Source organism: Glossina fuscipes, unplaced genomic scaffold (genome assembly GCF_014805625.2).
Source record: "Glossina fuscipes isolate IAEA_lab_2018 unplaced genomic scaffold, Yale_Gfus_2 86, whole genome shotgun sequence".
Lineage (NCBI taxonomy): Eukaryota > Metazoa > Arthropoda > Insecta > Diptera > Glossinidae > Glossina > Glossina fuscipes.
This window is the reverse complement of record NW_023998440.1, coordinates 1,065,131-1,087,532: the sequence shown is the minus strand read 5'-3', so window position 1 is coordinate 1,087,532 and position 22,402 is coordinate 1,065,131. Positions and strand designations below refer to the sequence as shown.

Here is a 22,402-nt window from a genome sequence, read left to right as displayed (position 1 = left end):
AAGTGTAGAGAGTTTTTTAGCATTGTTGTGTCACTAGTAATACAAAAAATAATTTTCAGGCGAAATTCGACTTTATTCACCGACAGAATCCCACTCAAGAGTGACTAGTCCATACATTCTAAGGATTGTGTAACATTTCCATGCTCTCTGCACCGTACACCAAAGTTGTGTAAACTGATGTAAAATGATTCGGATCGATGTCCTTCCTCCACCATTTCCCGTGCAACGCCTTAGTTTGCAATTTTCAAAGTTTATCTAAATCGGTATGAAAAAGTTGGTTCAGCTGGGACAAATTTTTGAAATCATTCCTACGAAAACGGAATCTTCATGTGGCGATTCTGGTCCAATTTTCAATTACTCAGTTGTTCGTAAGAGTACATTACCAAATAAATGATGCCTACCGAATTTGATCACGTAGGTCTTTATTTTGGATACATTCACATAAAAGAATTCTCAGGAAAGGCAGGCTCTTATATGCCATAAAAATTAAGCGGACAAAATTTGAACCACTGTCTCTGTAACCCCACTCCACATAAGATCTCTCCTGAAGCCCTTCCTAAAGAGATTTAAATTTTCAAATAGTTTATCACGAAAATTGGTCCGCAGTACCACAATAATCAAAAAAATTAACAGTAGGAAATACGAATCACTTAGGACTACATTTTAGACCCAAATATTTACAGAGGTAATCAGAGAAGGCGAGCTCTTATATGGAGGGAGAGTATAATTTTTTAATAGTCTATAACGGAAACTGAAAAACAATAAAATATTCCTGAAGTAAATTTAGTTCGTCAAATTCGGGTCATATGATAATTTGGATATCCTCTAATATGTCGACTTTCAGGAAAAGTGTGCCTAATGTGTAATTTTTGTTGTATTATTATCTAAACAAGCGGATAAGTGTAGGGTATATAACGGTTTATCTTTCCCGGTCATAAGGTTCTTAATTGCTCTATGGAACGGTTTGTCCAGCCTTTTAAAGTACGAGTTAGGTTAGGTGTAGGTTTCAGTTTAAGGCCATTTCTCTTTTCGACGAGTAACGTTTTCGTAATACTCGCCAGGAGCTAAATTTACAGAATATGGTAAATACGGAAGCAATTCGTGCAATATTGTCCTTGTTGTGGCCCACTTGTGAAAAATTGCATTGTCTTAATGCCATGTTTTTTAAATTTCAAGGCATCCTTCAAGGGCGCTAATAATGCTACATAATAATCACTACCTACCTAATAAGCACTACATCTTTTACCTCGTTGTAAGATAATTGATGCCAAGCGCCTGCCAAAATACAGGCACAATAACTTTCCTAGCCGACTTTTGCGTTTTGGTAGCCTTGAAATGCGACCGATTTGATTTTAGAATGCAGTGACGGATCTACTGTCACAGAAGACACAAAAAAATCTTTTTGAATCCCCTGGACTGTCACAAACAGCGCTTTGATTCACTGACCTGTTGCTGCTTTTGATCAAAGGTGACCAAATTTAGCGAATAAAGCTTGCTAATCTGAAAATGTTCATGGAAAATAGTAAAAACCTTGTCTTCTAATGCCGTTAAGGTGTCATTTATCTCACGCAACTATACTCTTCGATGTTCTACAGCCATTCTATGTACTTTTTTATATGTTTTTTGGAACAATTGCCGAATTCGAATGTTCAGAGCGTTTACTTTCAAAGGTCTTTGTGCGGCCGCCGCGTGTAAAATGACAAAATAACTCTTTACGATATGTTTCGATGGAGCACAGTTCACCAAATAACCACCTATCAGGCAGCTACTATTTCTTCTTACCACAACAAGGCTTTATCAACGCCATTGTTTTGAAAATTACAAGAGTAGCGCCATAGCAGTGAATGTACTCGTAAACTGCTGACCAGACTATTTTTTTTTTTTTTACTATGATCAATCACCTATTCGTGTAACACGATGACGGCCAGAAAGAAGAGAGGAATAATAATGCAGTATGGAGGTGATGGCCGCAGGCTAGTGAATGTGTGCCCAATCTATAAGTGTTGTGCCTTTACCGACTGACCAGTCATTATAGCTACGACCAAATTTCAACACATTTCGTTTGAAGAGTGACACTACATTTTTTAAAGTCGTTGAAGGCGACATCCACTACTTTGTTTTAAGAAATGTTTGGAGAAGATCAAAAACGTGTAATGTTAAAAAGTTGTAATTAAAACCTGAGGCAGATAATTCATGTTACCATCCATCTATGCAGTTTCTTAATGGAGTAATGAATGAAAAGTTAGCGTGGTATTATACGGGTAAAGAAGGACTTAAGGATCGCGAACATTTTTCAATAAAGTGCCTGACGGTGCCTAGATTATTCACATTATGTCTTGAATTAAACAATGAACATATGTTGAGACGGCAATAAAAACAATTACTTGGATTAAACAAAGTGAGACTGTATCAATTTCGGACGATACTTTCCGGTATTCAAATAACATCTTCCAAGCCAGTACTTCTCCAGCTTGAAGTGTACTCTTTTCCTATCAAAGAGCAGTGCTTTATCAACCCACGAAATTTCAATTTTTATGTAATTTATACATTAATGATGGATGGAAACGGAATTTCTAGAAATTATATCAATTCGTTAATAATGGCAACTGTATGTCATCCTACGATCTCGTTACGTAATGTGCCATTAGGCGATAAAGTGTAGAGATCATTGTGTGATACAATAATAAGTGTTGTGATGAAAAATAACTATTTCAGACATCTTTTTCCAAGGTCCGCAGAAACGTGGTGTCATATCTAAATTTCATTACGGGATCAAGACGACAATTTTCGCTAGACCGCTAGTTAATTGACTGTTCTCTCATTAACAAAAGGCCTCCAACAAGTGAGGCACGGATTTTTTCGCCAACGTAAGTGTGAGAATTTTATTGTCTTTTATTATGTATGCACAAAGTGAAGACTCAGCATCAATAATTGATTGCCAGCAGATTTAAAATTTCCTCTAAAGATGCAGTTTCTTAACAAGAAGAATTCTTTCCAAGTCACCGTTCGCTCCCATCGAAGCAAATTGATGTGACAGAAAGGGAAAAGAAAAAATATAAATTCTACGCATGAAAAAATCTTATAGACCCAAACAAAATAAAATGCTTCATTTGCAAGATCAATATTCATAAAAATCTTTTCAAATATGCATTTCAGTCAATTTAATGACTGATTTACTTTTAAGGGTGATTTTAGAAGAAAAACTAAAGTGGTTTTCACCTCGTTTAGCTTGGATAAAGATATTGGGAGAAAAAAATAGAAAATCAAAATAAAAAACACATTAAGGCACAGGATATTTACTCCAAAGAAAAATCTGCCGGATGTTGAAATTTACACAAAATTTAACGCACTGACTAAAAAAGAAAAATATATAAACAAGTGCAGCTGCATTTTGGTAGACTACCAAAGAAAGATATGAGAAGCATGGCAAATCCATTAGACTACGAATAAAACTGTGTCTTCAATGTCGTCTCGTATGGTTTTAACGAATTTAAGATAGCACTCTGACCGCACGATTAATATTTAATAAATTTTCTTGATACACTTATATCGGTGTGTATAAAAGACTTTTCAGTAGCCATAAAAGGTTGTGAGCGACTTCATTACCTAAAAAGGAGTGGGGAACGGAAAGGAAGTGTTTTCCCTTTCGGTATTCACACAGTAAGCTATAAAGGGTTTTTTTTTTTTTACTGATAGATTTGATATTTCCTCATAAAGTTGATAACAAGTCTCCTGCCAGTTTCGAATATATATATAAATATATATATTAACCTTTTAATTCTAAATATAAAAAAATATTTTTTTCTGATAAATTTATAAAACTATTTTAGTTATCTTTTGAAAAGCAAGTCTGTTGTGTTATAATAAATTTATTTTCCTTTTTTTTTTTTTTCTTTTCTCTTCTTACATAAAAATGAATATATACTCGTGAATAAGTGCATTTTACTTACTACTTGGCGGCAAAAGCATTAACTTTAGTGAGTACTCGAAAAATGTTGGTTATGAAAAGTATTAAGCACTCAACTAACCAACGAGAACAGATATTATAATAAAATTTCATATCAATTGCGGTCATTTTCGTCGAGCGCTGTTTGCAAAATGTTGTTACAGTAGCGATGACGCTCTTAAAAGTAAAGGAATTTTTTTATTCATTCTCTTACACAATATTACCTCATTTTTATAGCTTCTAACGGTGACTGAAGGTATACGGTAGTAATCATTGCATACCTCACGAATGCTTTGTTCCCAATCGCAGAAGGTTTTCGAGATCAATTGAGTAGATATGTATTTATATATATGACAATGATATTTATATATAATCAAAGTTCATCCCCACTTCGGATTTGCGAAGAGTGATCGTATCTGTACATCGCAAGTCGACAGTACCAATAAACTCTAATCATTCCCGAGATCAAAACGAAAGAAACGATAGCAGAACAAGTCAAAACATTTTCATTCATTATCAATGACGTAACAAATTTCTATATGCACGGCCCTAATAAATTCAGCGTCAAGCCAACGTTCCCGGAACTTCAAAGATTTATTCCATTTATAGCCATTCCCCTTTGGCACTTGCGACTAACCGAATACTACCTTACCCGTAAGCCTAAATATGTTGTAGACGATAGGTATTTACGAGTCGACCTGAAGCGTATAATGCTTTCTATATTTCTTCTTGACCTAACATCGTATCGCATCTTATGTGTGCTTTAGTGGGCGAGCAAAGTATTTTTATATCCTTTCAAGTCCTTAATGTTACTTCTTTCTTTTATATTCACTTCCTATTCGTTATCTGTGTTAATGTTACAATTAAAGATTTTTGAGTTTTGGTTTTTCGTATCGCATTTTATTGCCTTTCAAAGAATGTAATGAAATTGATTTTTTTATAGTTTTTCATTTGCAGTTGCAGATAAAAACTTTAAGTATTCACGTATTGGGTAACTTGCGGTTGAATACATTTAATTCAATAGATAGCGACTTGTGGATGGTTCATATAAAATTTTAAATATATAAAAGCAATAACGACAAAAAAAAAGTAAGAAAATTATAGACGGGCAGGGCTGACAATCACATACCGTACACCAATTGTCGTGATGCAACCATTCGCCCATTTTGGTATTAACACATCAAGAAGTCCATATTATTTTCATGCATTGCCATTTTCAATAGCATTCGGCCTTGGGTTAAGACCAGATATCATGAGGATATTTAAAAAATTGGGACTCGTAGCTTGAACACAAATTTACGTGGGCAGATATCAGACGGATAAACAGGCTTAGATCGGTATAATGAAAGCTGTGTCTATTCTGCGCATGTCCGCATTACCTTAATATACCCCATATCATAAATGGTGAAGGGTACAAAGACTAAAAAAGAAGAAGAAATACTTTTCATACTCTATAATACTAAGTGGGTGTGGATGATTTCTTCTATTTCCAGAATAAAAGTGGAAATTGATATGGTATAAGTGTCGTAGTTTTTAAGTAAAGAGCAAATAACACGGAAAGTAAAAGTCTTCACAGTTTTTATTGCATAGGCGTGTATCGTTCTGGTCCTGCCCTTTGAAAAGAATATAATTCATAAAGGTCTTGAAAACAATTTGTTAAACTACAGCCGATAACGGGCTTGGATTGGACAAATTGTCAGTCGAGTAAATTCAAACGATTGCGAATAAAGGGTCGTAAAAAATATAAAAAGAATTCTTTTCATAAAATGTAATGTTCTGTGACCAACAAAAAACGAAATAATTTGCTCGTTGTGCCCTGCATATAAATAAATAATCTAAATGGAAAAAATACCCGATAGACGCGTTCATAACGTCAAACACATTTATGCGGAACACTTTGCTTTCCCAATATCATACTTTCAATATTTTCGCAACGCAACGTCACTTTTTCTTTACTGGTTACCAGTAATTCGATCAGAAGGAACGGCGGCAACCGAACTGATAGCTAGTAGAAGGATAGTCGTTTGTGTTCTTCTAAAAACATTCTTCCAGGTCTTTGGACAAAAAAAAAAAAACTCTCTCGCTATCGCTTTCTCTATGACTTTTCGAAAATTACTGGGACTTCCGAAATTCTTGGCAAGGATTTTTGGTCGTAAGTACAGGCTGACAGTTAAAAAGTATATATAGTATATATATACAATTGAATAGCATATTGGGTAAATGACCTTCAAGGCTTTGCTCGCACATATATCTTCCGCTTTTATTATTCAAAAAATCGACAGCTTTTTAGTGCCGCTCCATAATCCTTTCAACGAATTGTAGTAGCTGCGCGTGATTAGTCCACTTCAGAGTCAATTGAACTTTGTAATCAAATTTTTCGTGACTATCTCGATAGATACGCAATAATACCTTCAGGAACTGCTTCGATATATATATTGAATTGCACTTCACTTGCATGGGAGACGTGCCCTAAGTGACTGATCGCATTTAAAAACAAGATAAAAAATGGATCCCGTTCCCATAAATTTTGTAATTATCCTCTTCACAGTTGATTAAATTGTTCTATTCTCCACAATATTGAGTGAATTTCGGGCCACCCTATAGGGGCAAAGTGCTGGACCTAAGCTCCCCAAATTCAACAACAGCTTTACTCAAAACAAAACTGTGCTTTTTTTTGTTAAATCGATCTGCTTCTCCTCCAATTTTCATGGCGAACAAGCACTGCTCTCTTTCTTAATCCCATTCTTCCCTTCTGATCATCACCGCACTCGCAAATTCCATGGGTGGCTGGTGATGGGGAAAAGACTCAAAATAATCTTTTACCTTACAAAATACTAATCCTTCATGGTCATCGTCGTGCCTACATAAGTGTATAACGGATATCGCCTAATTGGCTGGTCAACCAATGAAAAATAAAACAAATTTATTTTTTCTTTAACATTTTGCATAAACAAATTTGTAATAAAAACATCCCTTTAGAGAATACTAACCACTTCTTACAGCCAAGCATGCATGGCCTTTTACAATATGGTAACAAAATAATAGCCAATACGTATACATATAAAAAAAAATTTGTTGAATGGAATATTTAAACTATTTTGCAGTGTAACCGTTCGTTTTCGAAATATTTGTTATTATTTACGTAAATAATCATCGTACCAGTGAAACTATAACAAACAACAAAAAAAAAGGAAAGAAAAACAATAGGCAATAATCAATAAACGAAAATAAACGACAGAAATGATTATGAGTATGACGATGGAGACGATGATGATGATGCCGATGATGACGACGATGACGATGATGCAATCTGAGAAGCAATTCATCTAAATGCAAAATAAATGTTCAGGAAAGTATCGTTATTGTCAGAATAAAAAATTTACATTCAAATAGTAAATAAACAAAAAAAAAAAAAGGAAAAAAATCTCTTTTTCCAACTAATACTATCGTCATCAAAGTAAAAACAGCAACATATACGCACGCATACTTGGGCAGGGTGAACATATTGTGAACAGATTTGCATGAGACCATTGTATAGCAAGAAAAAAACAGAGAAAAACAGTTTAACTCTATATGAAAATACCAACAGAAAGAAGGCAGATATACTATAAAGAGAATAAACAAGATTAGATCGCCCAGGTAGTTGATGTCAATTGTGAAAATATTTTGCATAAATTGCAATTGTTGTTGTTGTTGTTGTTTTTGACTTTTCTTAAAATCAAGACAAATGACTTTAAGAGAATCAAAAAATAGTGAAAAGCGAAAAGCAAATAAAACCAAAAAAACAAAAGAAAAAACAGAAACAAATCAAAAACGCTTAAGTAAGTCCAACGAAAGCCATGAAAGAAAAAAAAAAAAGAACACATTAAACCGAAACGTAAACGAAGAAATTCAAAAAAACGAAAATCACTTGATGGCATCATTCTAAAGAAATATCTGTTATAAACGTTGCAGCAAACAAAATAGCGAAAAAGCAAAATACAAAAAAAAAAAAAATACATATATATATATATATATATATATATATATACATTGCATTGCATTGTATGTTATCAACTAAGTAAGAACAACAACAACAACACCAACAAGCAACAAAATATAGCATAGAAAAGGTGTCTGCGAACAATTTATACACACTTGTACATGTATGAGCCATTGTACTTATCGTATCTATAAGTACAACATATGCATATGGCATGTAGTCTAAAAAGTCATTAGCCTTTTATAGTCGGTTTACTGCCATAGTAACTGAAATGTCAATTATTGATTGCCTTATTCGAAATCAGTAGTGCATATTTCTATTAGCTCAATACTTTTTCGACCTACATATACATATATATATATATATATAGAAACATTTTTCTATATACACATATATGAATGTGTATAAACTGACAGGAAGAATAACAAAAAGTGACAAATATCATGTGGTTGCATTAGGTGTCTCTCTAACTAACACCTACGTGTTTATATTTTAATACATTGTTGTTATTGTCGTTAGTGTGGTTGTTTTGTTGCGGACGGAAAAGTCTTGCAAAGAAAAAAGAAAGAAAACTTCAAGACATAATATAATACCAGCATGGTAAGTTGATTTTCATGTACACGTGTATGTGTATATTTCTATCTATATATATATAAAGCATATATATATGCTTGTGCATAATGGTACATGGTAAACATTAGCCTTAACACATAACGACACTTTCAATAAAAGGTCCATTTTCCGTGATAGATATCGTATGGGAATTCTTAAAAAACCAAAATACAGACTCCTTAGTATTGAGCACTGTTGACTTATTGAATTGTTTTTTTTTTTTCTTTTTCTTTAAGCACTAGCTGGCTTTTTACATATATCGAGAGAGAGAGAGAGAGAGAAGAATCAAGCAGAGGTTGTTGCGAAATTGTTGTATTGCTGTTACTCTTTTAACAATTTCCTTGACAAACGTTTACATGGACCGCGCTGCTATATAAACGTTTGCTTGCTATTAACACGCACAACTTCTATTCAACATTGTTGTCTGTAAAGTTTCTTCTCGTCCGCCCCAACAGTTGATTTTTGTGTTCCTGTTAACATCAATGCTGGCCATGATGATGGTATTGAACTTTTTTCCTCTTTCCATCTAATAGTTCTCAAGGTGTTTAACATCTTTGGCCTGTCTTTACTGACTTCTTGTATGATTCGTTACTTTTTTATGGGTTTATTCTCCAATATCTTGCTAAAGAGTCAGCGTATCTTTATATAGTTGTCATTGAAAGTATTTAAAGGAATCTATATGTGATTCATGACGTTGAACAAATTTCTCAAGTGTTTTTCATATACCTATAGTTAACAAAGACAATTTTCTATGGTAAAGCACTTATAATCATTATGTTGCATGAACGTCTTTTTTTATCTCAAATAAATGCTTTTTTTTTTTTTTTGCCTCAGCTTTCTATGAAGTAAAAGTCTTTGCACTCTGCACATGTCGCCGTTAGCTAAATTGAATTCGCCTTATAGATACTTCTAAATTCGTAGGGCCTAAGAGACTAACACCCGTCACAATTAAATTCCTATTTCTGCACTTCTTATCTTCAAGCCCTAACAACTCCAGATGTAAAGTTTAATCAAAATACTTTGGGAAATGGAATAAAATTTTATGTCTTCATCTTGCCAATACACGTTTATGCTAACTTTCTTCAACCGCGCTATGGGCATGACCGCTTACACCCATCACCGAAGGATGAGAGGTACATTCATCATACGCCAACACGTTTGCAACGTCCAAAATTAAGCTTCACACATGCTGCAAGGTATTTACATTCTGGATCAGCATCAAGTTCTGAATCAGTTTAAGTATGTCCGCCTGCCCGTTTGCGTAATGTTCGTTGTATATATTCTCCTTGCCGCGTTGGAAGTACATGCACGCACGTTGGTATTGAAAATGGGTCAAATTGGTCGTGGAACGCACAGTATAAGGAAAAAAAATTGTTCTTTTTCTCTTTACTCATAAACTGCAGCAAATAAATCTACAAAAATGTGAAAGTTTATATTGTGGTCGACGTCCTAGTGTCGGTACAAAAATGGTAAAAATTGACCACCATTGTGGTTTCTATGGTATTCTCTCGTTCGGGAAAAAGAAGACATCTCCTACAAATTTGCAAAAGTGTTTGAAAATGGGCCAAAGAGGTCAAAGAATACGCTCACAACGCCACATGGAATTGCAACCAAAACTGAGAACACCTTTGTTTCCCGTGTGTTCTCGTACTCGTTGCTCATAAACTACAAGAGATGTATGGTATATATTTCACAAAATTATTTTACAAAAATAGAAAATATCAATCACGCCCACTCTGTATTGTGCAATGTGCAGATTTATATTTTGGCTTTTTTTCAATCTTTTAGAATATAACGGTGATGGGTGTAGAAGATTCGGGCACAACCGAATATAATTTTCTTTCTTTTCGAATGTTATTATATTTGCCAGACTTCTGGCGACGGCTGGTCAGATATACCACTGTAGTGCGTCATAAACCCACAGTAAGTGGATTATCCAATACATCATTCCACTCCACCAGCAGCAGCAACAATTTTCTTCAGTTTGCGACTTGGTGTTGCGAAATACTCGAAGGCTCCTGCACAAGTCCTCACGTGAAATAAAAGCTGCTGCCCGGAAAAATTATTGTTCATAAATTTTTTCGCATTGTTGTTACGCGCATACTCGTCCGGCAAATCGTCTACAGCAAAGCTGTAGTACAGTGTTTTTATCAATCTTTTATGAACTGTTATATGAAAATTCAGAACTCTATATGCTTAGATCCGTCCACCGATCGCGTTACTTGAAGAAGACATGGTTTTTGTTCTCAAACCTCCCTATAATAATATTTCACAAGCCCGAAGAAAGTTACGACATTTTTAGAGCACAACATCTACATTCATCTACATAGGCGCATAATTTCCACACACACAAATAATTAAATATAAGCAAAATATATCGCGTAATCTTTTTTTTTTTTAATATTGCCAATCAGTGAAGGGATATACTTCTAGGTATGCAAGACGGTGATTGACAGAAAGAAGAGAGGAAACAGAAAGAGGCAGACAGCGTGTGGCGTACCCGCTCGGTAAGTGTTATCATCGCTTTACCGGCAAGGCCTTGCTATAGCTACGACCAAGTGTGCTGAGAATGCATTGAGCCATAAACCCGTTAACCGTGGCTGGGCAGTCGTGATTCTCATCTGCTCAGCTAAACGGAAGCCCGCATTTGAAAAGAACTCGTTTTCTATTTACTCAAAATTATTTATTCTATTCGTTAATACAAACATAGATTATACGGGAGGGAGACTTAAAGAAAGCTGTCCGTTCTAAATTTGTAAAAATGATAGGAAATAAAAATATGATGTATGATATTTATGCACTAACGAAAGCTTTTATATTGCCAAAGGAATGCTAAGTTATGTGGTAGTTAGATGTAGAGGCAGTTCACGAATGAACTCGTTACTGTAATTGAAAGGTGCTCTCTGAGCTGATGCTCCACGGAAACGCCGAACGAGCGAAATCTCTCGGCTTTGTTAATCTTGCCAAGTTGTTAGGGACAACAAATTGTCTCACCTTATCGACTACGAAACTTTTCTCGCAGCAACACGAAAAGTAAAATTTTCTTCTTAAAAGTGAAATTTTCTTCTTGCTATTGCCGTTGAGTAATGTGTTTCTTGTTTGAATTTTTTATATCTCTAATATGAAAAGATATAATTGACGGGATATCGCCATCATTGTTTAGGATTCTTCACCTCTCTCTACCACCTTTCGCAGAATTAATAAGCCCTAATGATTTAACCCCGAACTGACTTCACCTTACCGCGATGCGATTTTTCGTGACTTATAAGAATCCCGGGAATGACTAAATACTATATATACACTATACATTTTTGTAAAAATGCATATACTTTTTGAAAAAGTGACCCAAGCCACCGCGTTGCAAGAGTAGGACACACTTAAAGCACTAGAAACTAAGGCTTTATTAAAAGCTGTACCGCACATGAGATCTGAACTGGAGACTATTGATTTATTAGCTGTTGTCCTTCTCCTAATTTGCCACTGAGGTGGACTTTTTGCGATAATTTCCCTTAATCCAGTTAAACTTGTCACTAACGATTAAATTCGATCCAACTATTTTGCATATAAAAATTCTACATAGCTCTCTTACTTTTTCTTTCTCTAAAAATGTAAACTTTTAAAATTTTAGTTTGTGCGCACAGTCTAATGTGTGTTATAAACATTACGGCTTTTAATTTTATGCTTTAGATTTTAAATTTAATATGTTGCAAGAAAAGTTTGTCGCACTTGATATACGTATCCAATGGATTCAGATACGGTTTACAGCATAAAGTTTACAAAACTCAGACGGTTGAGGACTATTGTTCTCCATTATTCAGTGTGTTTTCATAATTATTGTTTTCTATACCCTCAAGGAGTTGAATGAACTGTTTTATAATTGGGCACATATGTCAGTTAAGTAAATGTTTATTTTCTCCAAAAAAAAAAAACAAATGTGTTCTTAAGATGCTACTGTGAAATTCAAGTTCCCTTTGTAATCATGCTTCAGTTGTTTTATCTAAAAGTTATATAAACTACTTAAAGGAAAAGACGAAATCTTAAATAAATGTTTGAATTAATGCCTGCCTGTGAAAGAAATTTTTTAATAAAATTTTTACGGTAATGTACATGACATACATGACATTAAAATGCAATGCTCGGTTTATCCTCCAATCTTCGCATACACTTTTCGCCTTGATGAGTAATTAGTGCTTTTCCACTTGAGTTGGAGTACTAGCTCCCTTTCTTGTACAACTCTTTATGTTATTCCTTCAAAAGTCTAGTACGTTACTGTAGATACGATCAAAGCCAGCTGCAGTGTATGCGAGCTTTGAACTCGTGAGCGAGGACTTGGCAGCCACGATTTAGATCTATTCAGTAAGAGATTTCGAGCATTTCTGTCTGTTCGTCTTGCATACTGGTATTTAACGCACAGTTCATATTTTTGTTCCAAAAACGAACGCTATTGATTGAACGGTTCGGGGCGGATCACTCTTGCGACCACATCTTATTTTGGAAATTTTTTATATAAGTAATTGCATCAAGCAACTTGGGGTATGGGGTATTTAAAGATAGGAGCCGTGGGCCACTATAATGTGCTTTAAATATGACTGGTTACAATCTATGACTTAGAGCTCTGCCAGAGGGGCCACGTCGGCGTCGTTCAACGGAATATTGAAAATTGTTGCCTAAGAGCAATCTACTGGAAAAAGACGTCGCGTTTTTGTTATGACTTAAGGTAATTTGAAAAATCTGAAAAGAGCGATTAAGAAAAATAACAAAACAAAAAACATTTTATATGTACATATATACAACGACTTATTTGTTCCTGTTCCCCAACTTTCCGATATAAATCATTATTTATTTGAAAATGGATAGAGAGTGAAGATGATGGAAGGGGTCGAGTAAACATTTTAATATGCGTGACAGTTTTTTCTTTTCTTTTTCTTTTTCTTTTCTAATTTTCTTGTTCTATAATATATTCATAAAAAGTACTCTGGCATATGTGTTATTAAAGTTAGTTCAATGACTGACGATTTGAAAGCAACGGCAAAACCCACATCATTTTCGGTTATATATTAAACAATGTGTACCGTTATTTTCATTGCTGTGGTTGCTGTTGTTGTTTTTACAAAATGCTTTCCATTAAAATTTGTTTGCATCTTATGTAAACTAACAGTAGTTGTAGGAAGACCGGGAGACATGTGCGTGCGTGTGTGTTTTATTTGTCTTAACAATAACTTCTTTTGTGTATTAAAGAACAAAACAGCAAATGAGACAGACTATTTGAGTGTATTTTGTTGAATAAATATTTTGAAAAAAGAATTAAAAAAAAAATAATAATAAAAAAATTTTTTTTTGATATATAATAAAATTTCGTTTTAATATGTGGCTCGTTTCGTTCACCTGTTTGTTTTTTTTTCTTTTTTACTTATTTTTTTACATTTTTGTTAGTTTTGCTTTTTATTCAGTTTGAACGTTTTCATCTCATTTTTCGTTTTAACTGCCACTTGCCGTGTTACATAGCGTGTAAGTTATCTTTAAGTATCTGGGGCTTTAGAAAATACAAAAAATGAAAAAAAGCGAAAAAAATATATATCCACAACAAAAACAAATAAAAAACTTCGTTAAAGTAATTTTGACTTTCCTGCAGTATTTACTACTATTCATAGGCTTTGTATGTACGTGTATATGTAACGATTTGTGTGTACTTTGTAGGTGTTGTTGTATTGTTGTTTGGTCGGTTAGTTGAGTTTATTAGATGACATTTTCTCTTCTTAAGTTGTTTTGCATGTTTTCAATTATATTTTAGTTATAAGGAAACACTTACCGCGCGCCTTAACTACTACACGGCCCGGCTGACTGGTTGGTTGGTGGGTTTACTGTTTAACTAAAAAAAAAAGGAAAAATAAAATGAAAAAAAAAAAAAATGAAAAAAAAACTTTTCACTTTATAAGTGTTTACTTAGAAATCAGTTAAAATGTAACTGGTAGTTAGCATAAATTCCTAGAGTAGTGTAAAATATATTTTTATATATTTTTTGTTCTCTCGCGTACAAAAAGTTTTATGCTTTAATCACGCAAACTTTGTAGCACTACAATACAACAAGACGAATAAAAACACTATAGTGCGACACGGTCCACGATTAAATGCCCTACACTATCTCGATTAATAGAGTTAATCATGTCACGACTTTGCGAAAGAAGGCGTTAGAGAAAGCAGTCCGAAGCAGATCCGAAGGTCTGAATCACTTTCAACAGGGTTTGTTCTCGGGCTAAAACATATCAATGTATCAAATTTCATCTGAGTATCTCAGAAATTTCGACCTGTAAATAGAACACAAGAAAACAAAACGGGCAGACCGACGGACGGATGCACAAGCTTGGATCGATTCGAAAAGTCATCCTGAATCGATCGGTATAATCAAAGGTAGATGTACCTCAAGTCCTTCTAGGTGTGACATGCATCCGCACAAACTTGATACACCATTGTACCAAAAGTGGTGTAGGATATAACAAGAAAAAGAAATAAATAAATAAATGAAAAGAATAATCGTCAGAGGAATTTTAAATTTAACAAGAGACGATTATACTCGTTTGGGAAAAATCCTGCACACACAGATATGCGCACACACCACTAACCAACGAATATTTTTGCTCAAAGGAAGTGTAAGCTTTATAAGCCCCTTAACGTGTTTTATTTTGAGTTTAGAAAAATTTTATTATCTTCAAATAATAAGGCAAACTAAGGCATTGCAGGTCACTCAGTGTAATAAGAAAATAACGTCATCTAATGATACATAAAACATACATTTATTCCTGAAGAAGTTTTCTTCTTTTAAGTGTAATAAATCTTTCATAGCGTTTTTCGAATTTCTTTTCTTTACACCTAGCATTGTTTTCACTTCGTACTCATTTGGGAGCTTCAATAGAATAGAATAGAATCAAAGACTTTGCGACTATAGCGGTTGTTTTCCAACAATTTACAGGACGTCTTCTTTAATTTGACCTTTGTAAGAACCATGACGCCTTAACGATGTCTCCCTGAACTTCGTTTGCCCACTTTTTGCATTCCAATTTATCTCAAACGTTCGAACAACACTGTTCAGTTAAAGCTTTGCCCGTTCGAGAGTAATTATTGTTGTCTTCGTGGCCAATCTGATCACGTTGCCTCGCTTCGATCTAAAAACATTTCGGCTAAGACGACCATGGCAATGCTTCATAGCCGTATTCTGGTACTGTGGCCGGCCACTGATTCCGATACTTATCATTACTTTTGTGAGTATGCATCAAATTTGAAGTTGCAGACATAACCACTCCCTAATATCAATATATGCAGATGAGAAAGTGCCCTGCGATTGTAAACTCTTTGCGTTACTCTTAAGGATACGGTTGCAAATCGCTGGCAGTGTTCCCAATTAAAAAAAGAACTCAGCGTGAGAGCTGAAGAAGCGTAACAGTTGTTGACAAAGTTATCCAAAGAAGGACATTACCCAACGATTGCAGTTCTTTAAACTGAATATAGGACGAGAACAAGTGGATACTGATTTCTAGAATAAAACCATCTCTAGCGATGCGATTTATTTATATCTTGATCGGTTGGTTAATAGATAAAATTGTTGTCGAACTTTTAGTACTCTATGGTGGAAATCGCTGTTTAGTAGATTAACTCTACGGATCGCATAGGTCTATTTCTTTAGAGACTCCAATGAAAGCAAGCCACTGTTTCACCGAAAAGCGTTGTTTATGAGCAATTATAACATGAGCAACTGGCAAGTAAATTAAGACTGCTAAAGTTGGACCGCATTAACCTCCAATATGAGGAAAATTGTGTATTCACACAAAAGTGATGTTTAACTTTTGGTGTACTATTAAGAAAACCAATTGAATGACGAATTAAATGAGGTAGTGTAGATTATCTCATTAGCGGTGTCGTATGTGCATTAGAATACGAAGTTTCTTTATGATACGCTATGCCAAAATCCGGACTAAGGGTATGTTGTACTTAGCGTTTATCAAAAAAAATTAAATCTGTAAATGATAATTGATTGAGAGAGTGTAGTGGGATGCGACGCTTCTGGACGACGTAATAAATGAGGAATCGTATTAAGAATTTGTCATAGTTGGTATTTATTAAATAAAGATCAATCGAAAAATGGAAAACGACTAACAACAGGAATATCTTTTGGGTGTGTTGCAAATCATTGAAGCAAGTATGTGATGAAAGATTAAATTCAATGGCATTCAAGGAGAAATAATTGAGAAAACCATCATCAGTTGAGTGTTGTTGAACAGTTGTAATTGAAATTTGAGGTAAGTAATTCACGTTATATTAAACTACGAGCCTTCTGGATTTTATCCGAATTTTTGCTCATCACGAATTCAAACTTGCACTTTCGTGGAAAGCGGCGATAATGGATTCTTACGATACAGTTTAGACAGAAAATTCAATAAATCCTGAAGTATTCTATAAGAAGTTATTCGAAGTTTGGATTTTACACGAGGCGTACAAGCTACGCAACATATGAATAAAAAATGTTCGAGTTGGAAAAACTGGTAATGGCTTTTTGGCAAAGACTTCAACACATGATTCAAAAACCTGGACGTTCGTGGTATTTACGGCTTCAATAAGTTGTCTATTAGCATTTTAGAATAGTTAATCAAGCCATATAAAAAAGGGTGGAGCGAGAACGTTAAGCTATCAAGGTATGCATAACAAAGACTCTAAAGCTTAGCTATGAAGACATTTAAAGAGAATTTCTTTATGGCCATTATTTTGAAAAAAAAAAAAAAAAACAAAAATAAATAAAAAATTTAACTATTTTTTTAATAGCTTGTGAAAGTAAAGCAAATATAAAAAAAGAGAAGGAAAAATATTAAATTTCAATTTTAGTTCGATTATTTCTTCTGGCGCTTACTTTACGTACTTTTTGATGCGATCGAACAACACACTTAACTAAAAACTTCCCAAAGAAACATTTTATGTTTGCACTTAAGCTAAGAAAAAACAAAAAAAGAATTCATATGCAAAGAATATCTGTAGCTTATCAGGCTTAAAATTTGACACTTTATGTGATGTCTAAGTTTACACATTCAGCCCTGAAGAAAGCAAAGAAAAAAAAAAAAAAAACGGAGAAACACTTTAAAAGTGTTTACGTAAAAAGGAAGAACAGTTTTTTTTTTTTTTTTTTTTTTTTTTTAAATAACGAGAAATCACAGTAAAATTTTATAAAAGAGAAAGAGAAAGAAAGAAAAAAAGAGGAAAAAAAAATGAAGACAGGAACGAACATTTTATCAGTAATTTAAGCTTTACTTCAGCATAAGAGAAGATTGTCTCCTAAAAGGTAAAAATTGGTTTAGTTTACTGTGCATTTAAGTGGAATGATTGACTTGAATGATTTTTATGGTTAATATTTTCTTCTCTCGAATAACGTTACTCTTATCTACATCTACGCATATATAGAACGCAATGGTGTCGAGTTCATATTCTTCTTGTATTATTTTCCCAAGGATGACCATTAAAAAATTGCAAAAGTTTGCCATAAAGTGGCGACAAAACGTAATGTGACATATTTAGTAATAAAAGAGAAATGGAAATAAAAAAACGTAAAAAACGTGAATAAGAAAAAATCAGATTTTTTTCCTTTCGTTCTCTCCTCGTCGCTTTAATTCTTTGCATATTTTAAAACAATACTTGCATTTATCGTTTTTTGCTCATTTTTCTTTTCACTTTACGTGTCAAACACAAATTAACAGCTTTACACTAACAATATATTCATTTTATTACTAGAATCCGTTGTTTCATAAGCATTTCTACCCTTAAGTGTATAATTATGTTTTTTTTTTGCTTTTCTTTTTCTTCGTATGAGTAAAGGATTTAGTTAGTACTAATGTGCAAACTTTTAACTGACCTTTCTTTTCTTCTTCTGACGTTTTTTTTTTTTTTTTTTTTCGCTCCCATTCTTTACAGTTTAAAGTCCAGCTTAAGTGCACATTTTATGTACGCATTACGTGTCGGACATGGTTATGAGCATTGATGTTATTTTGCATTTGTAGCTAAAGCATAAACATATAAAAAAAATAAATTTATAGTGGTCTCAATGGCAAAATGTTAGAAGGAAACGTTAAAAGGAGAACACTTATTTTCATAAAGCCATAAGATACGAGGAGGATATTTTATATATAATGAAAATAATAAACTAATGCTAAAAGGTAAATGAACACTTTTAATAAATTGTATTTAATAAGAGGGTCTATTAGCTTTAGCTTTAAGTATAAGAGGAGCTCGTTTTCATGCGTAAGTGTCTCCAGAGAAAGGCAATCTCAAAACAAATGGACAGATGGACTACTTACAGGATGGAATACTTGTAACAAATCACGGAGCAATGCTTGTGAGTCGAACTCATCTGTTGTGTAGCAATTTCCATCTAAGTGGGCCTCTTTTCCTCATCGAAATGTTTTTGGGAACAGTTGACCTTCTGTATAAACGACAATTGGTTTGCTTTTTCTGCAAAAAAGTGAAAAAGAGGAAAAATTAACTCACAGCCTCTTAGTGAACGTTTTTAGCAGACAACACGACGGTGCTTGTTGGACGGACGTTACTATTGGGTAATAATTTTACTTCATGTAAGAAAACTCATTCTCTACGTAACAAATTGATCGGCGTTCTGGTATAGCTTTAAGAAATTATTGGAATAGTTGTTGAACATCGATCACTTTACAGCGGTACGCACGTTGGTCCGATTTCCAACAGCGCCTCTATGTTCCTGACTGACGTGGTATTTTGATCCTCAGACGTACGATTTTTTCAATGTTTCCTAATTTTCAGCCAAACAAATTTTCCATTACAGAGAAAGTGTTTCGCCTAGAATCAGAGACCAGACCTATGATTTGCTCGAAGGAAGAGTGCACTAATACTCAGGTTACGATTTTTCCTAATAGCAACAAGAATATTCTTATTCTCAACTCAACGATGTTTTCATTAGATCTAGAACATTTCGGTCTTCAGCAGAGCGTCTTTATCCTCAGTCGCACGATTTCAATCATTTCAGGCCGCGTGTTATACCCCAAACCGTGCAATTTTTTCAATACAAAGAAAGCATACGGCTTCTCCTTCCTGCGATCACTCTAGTGCATTAAAAGAAACTGTTTAAGCACAATTCCTAAATTTATAGCCATCGTCTTTTGCCCTTTGCAACTGAAATATTTTCTTTTTTGATGGACGTAGTGGTAGTGCACTGCCGACTAGTGGTCCTACACTGGGGCAAAGTTTTCGCATTACCTCGAGATGAACACTTATGGATTGTTGGTTCTCATTATATCATCCTAGCTCTCCCGTCCTCGCCTTAAGTTAGGGGTTCGGATATCGCGTTCGTGTGGCTTTACATCGAACCATGTCTGGGAAAAGCCGGCACATTTCCATTAACATGACCTTTCGGATGCAATGTTTTCGGCGATTTTTACCGATTGTCGAAAGTTGATAGGTTTTGAATAAGAATGCGTTAATATGTATATAAGACAACAGCACGCGCAAAAACGTTTCCCGGTCTATTACTGGAGCTCTTGCCGTGAATATTTTACCCCCACAGCCTACACTAGCTCACGGAATGTACGCCAGCATATACCAGACGGGCAGATAAACTACCGAAAGGACAATTGATTATTGTACGAATAGTATGCTTGCCTAAAATATGTACACTTCATCTCTTGCGGGTGTATTAGGGGGAATAATAAAATTTGATTTGAAAAAAAAAAACAAAGTTTAGCTTTGTAGAAACTGTCGTAGAATTGAAAATTTTCTAACTTAAAGCAATGCCGCTTCTTTTCTAATCTCTCATCAGTTATCACAGTTAATAGTTCAAAGAACAATTAAACACCTTTTGTTGTATGCTTTACAAACTCTAAATCATTTTATTTTATGCGTTTATTACTTGCAATACACAATTAAGTGGAATTTATTTATAAAAAATAAGAAATAAACCAAAGCAAAAAAAGAACAAAACTTAAACGCACACGATATCACGATTTTACCTTGATCTTTTCTCATCGTTGTATTAAATTATCTTTGGGTATATTCTTTTCTGCGCTGAATATAAAACGCATCACTGAGGCATAGTGTTATACGAAATTTAGTAATTGGTTTGTTGGAACTGCTAGTATGTCTCCGAAATTCCATACATATATATACATATGTATATATATATATATATATATATATATATATATATATATATTTTTTTTTTTTTTTGGTTAACTTTTAATCCGGATTAAATTTAATGGCTGAACCATTGGTTTGTCCGTCCGCCTATCCGCTAGTGAAATGTTTGATGTAGTAGTATATTGCTAAGCGATTCGTCTATGCGTGCGCCCATCTGTCGATCGAGTTAAACGCTATTCGTTTGTCCGTCCGTCCAACTGTCGGTGAAGTGATCGGTTTATAAGGCAGGTTGCTAAGCCATTCGTCTGTGCATCCGTCTCTCCGTCATTCAGCTGACTTCTGCGTTGATTTGACCCACCCTCTATGGGCTCATCCGTGTCTATGTTTGTCTATTGACGCTATTCTCAAAATGACAACTCTGGAATCAAGCATCACATTGAAGTTGTTCAAACGTCTACCAGAAGCGTACTTCCAAATACTTATTAAATTAAATACATAGCCGACATCGAAACCAACCTAAAATCTCAAAAAGAAGTTGATACCGAAAAATTGTTATAAAGAGAGGAAGAGAGGGATGTGTTCGATACGAAATTCAAGCAAATTCGCAAAATTACAATGCATCGGTCGGGTGTGTCTCTGTTGTCATTAGACAAAGCTAGGGATATGTAATTGATGGTGGTGGGTATCCAATATTCGCCACAAATCGCGATTAGCCTTTTGACTTGTTTTGCTTTAATATAAACACATCGTGTTTTTAAAAAGAAATCTTTAACGATTTCAAGGTGTAAGAACAACGTGATATAAACAATAATCATCGCGTAAAATAATCGCCCTATAATCCGTTAACAGCGAATACCTTTAATATTCATTCTCTTTAACACTATTAAGTAAAATTTTATAGTTGATAATTTCACGTTAAATAACAAATTACCGACAAGACAATAGGGAAATTTTAACAGTAAACGCATTTATTCTTCTTCTTCCTTTACAGATCGATTTATTAAAATTGCGGGCCAAGAAACCTGAAATTCCCTCAAAATATCACATTAAACAGTACACGACTTAAATGCATTATACTTTCTTTGTCCGAAAGTGTGGCTAATAGTTTGGTTTTTTTTTTTTTTTTTTTTTCTTTTATAGACACTAGAATAATTGGACATATTAAGGATTCGAAAATCTCCAACTAAATGAAATTTATATATAAAAAGTTGCATTTATCGATGGTCTCGAATAGTAACATCTTCGCCATCGTAGGAAATGTAAGCATCATGTCATATATATGTTATACACATGTGTACATCATATTTTCGGAAAACGTTAACGATTTATACGCGTATAGGGCGCTTTTACGAATTAGACTTAAACCGAAAATTTTTGAAAAAATCAAAAAACTAAGGATTAAATTTAAGTTACGAGGAGACTCACTTAATATCTTAACACTTTTCAGTTGTTAATTAAGTAATAACATATATAAGGAAAAATTCCAAAAAAAAAGAAGCAAAGGTGAGTGAAGATATTCAGCTCTTTTTTTTTATTTTACTTACGATACCCATTCACATCGCGACGGACGGCGACAAAACATACAAATACAATAAATTTTATGACAGCAAATAATTTTTGTTCCTCTTGTTGCTTTCGGAATTAAAGGCGATAAAAATTATGGAAAAAAATATATATAAATAAATACAATAAAATTATAAAAAACAAAAAAGAAAAAAAACAGCTGC

General features: G+C 34.0%; 1 long non-coding RNA gene across 1 annotated transcript; it reads right to left on the bottom strand.

Moving 5' to 3' along the window:
• Nucleotides 1-12,680: 12,680 nt before the first annotated feature.
• LOC119638262 lies at nucleotides 12,681-18,453 on the bottom strand. Its single transcript, XR_005247409.1, has 3 exons — nucleotides 18,430-18,453; nucleotides 14,350-14,409; nucleotides 12,681-13,271 (listed from the first exon to the last, which is right to left on the bottom strand). It is a non-coding gene; the product is annotated as an uncharacterized LOC119638262 (long non-coding RNA).
• Nucleotides 18,454-22,402: the final 3,949 nt, after the last annotated feature.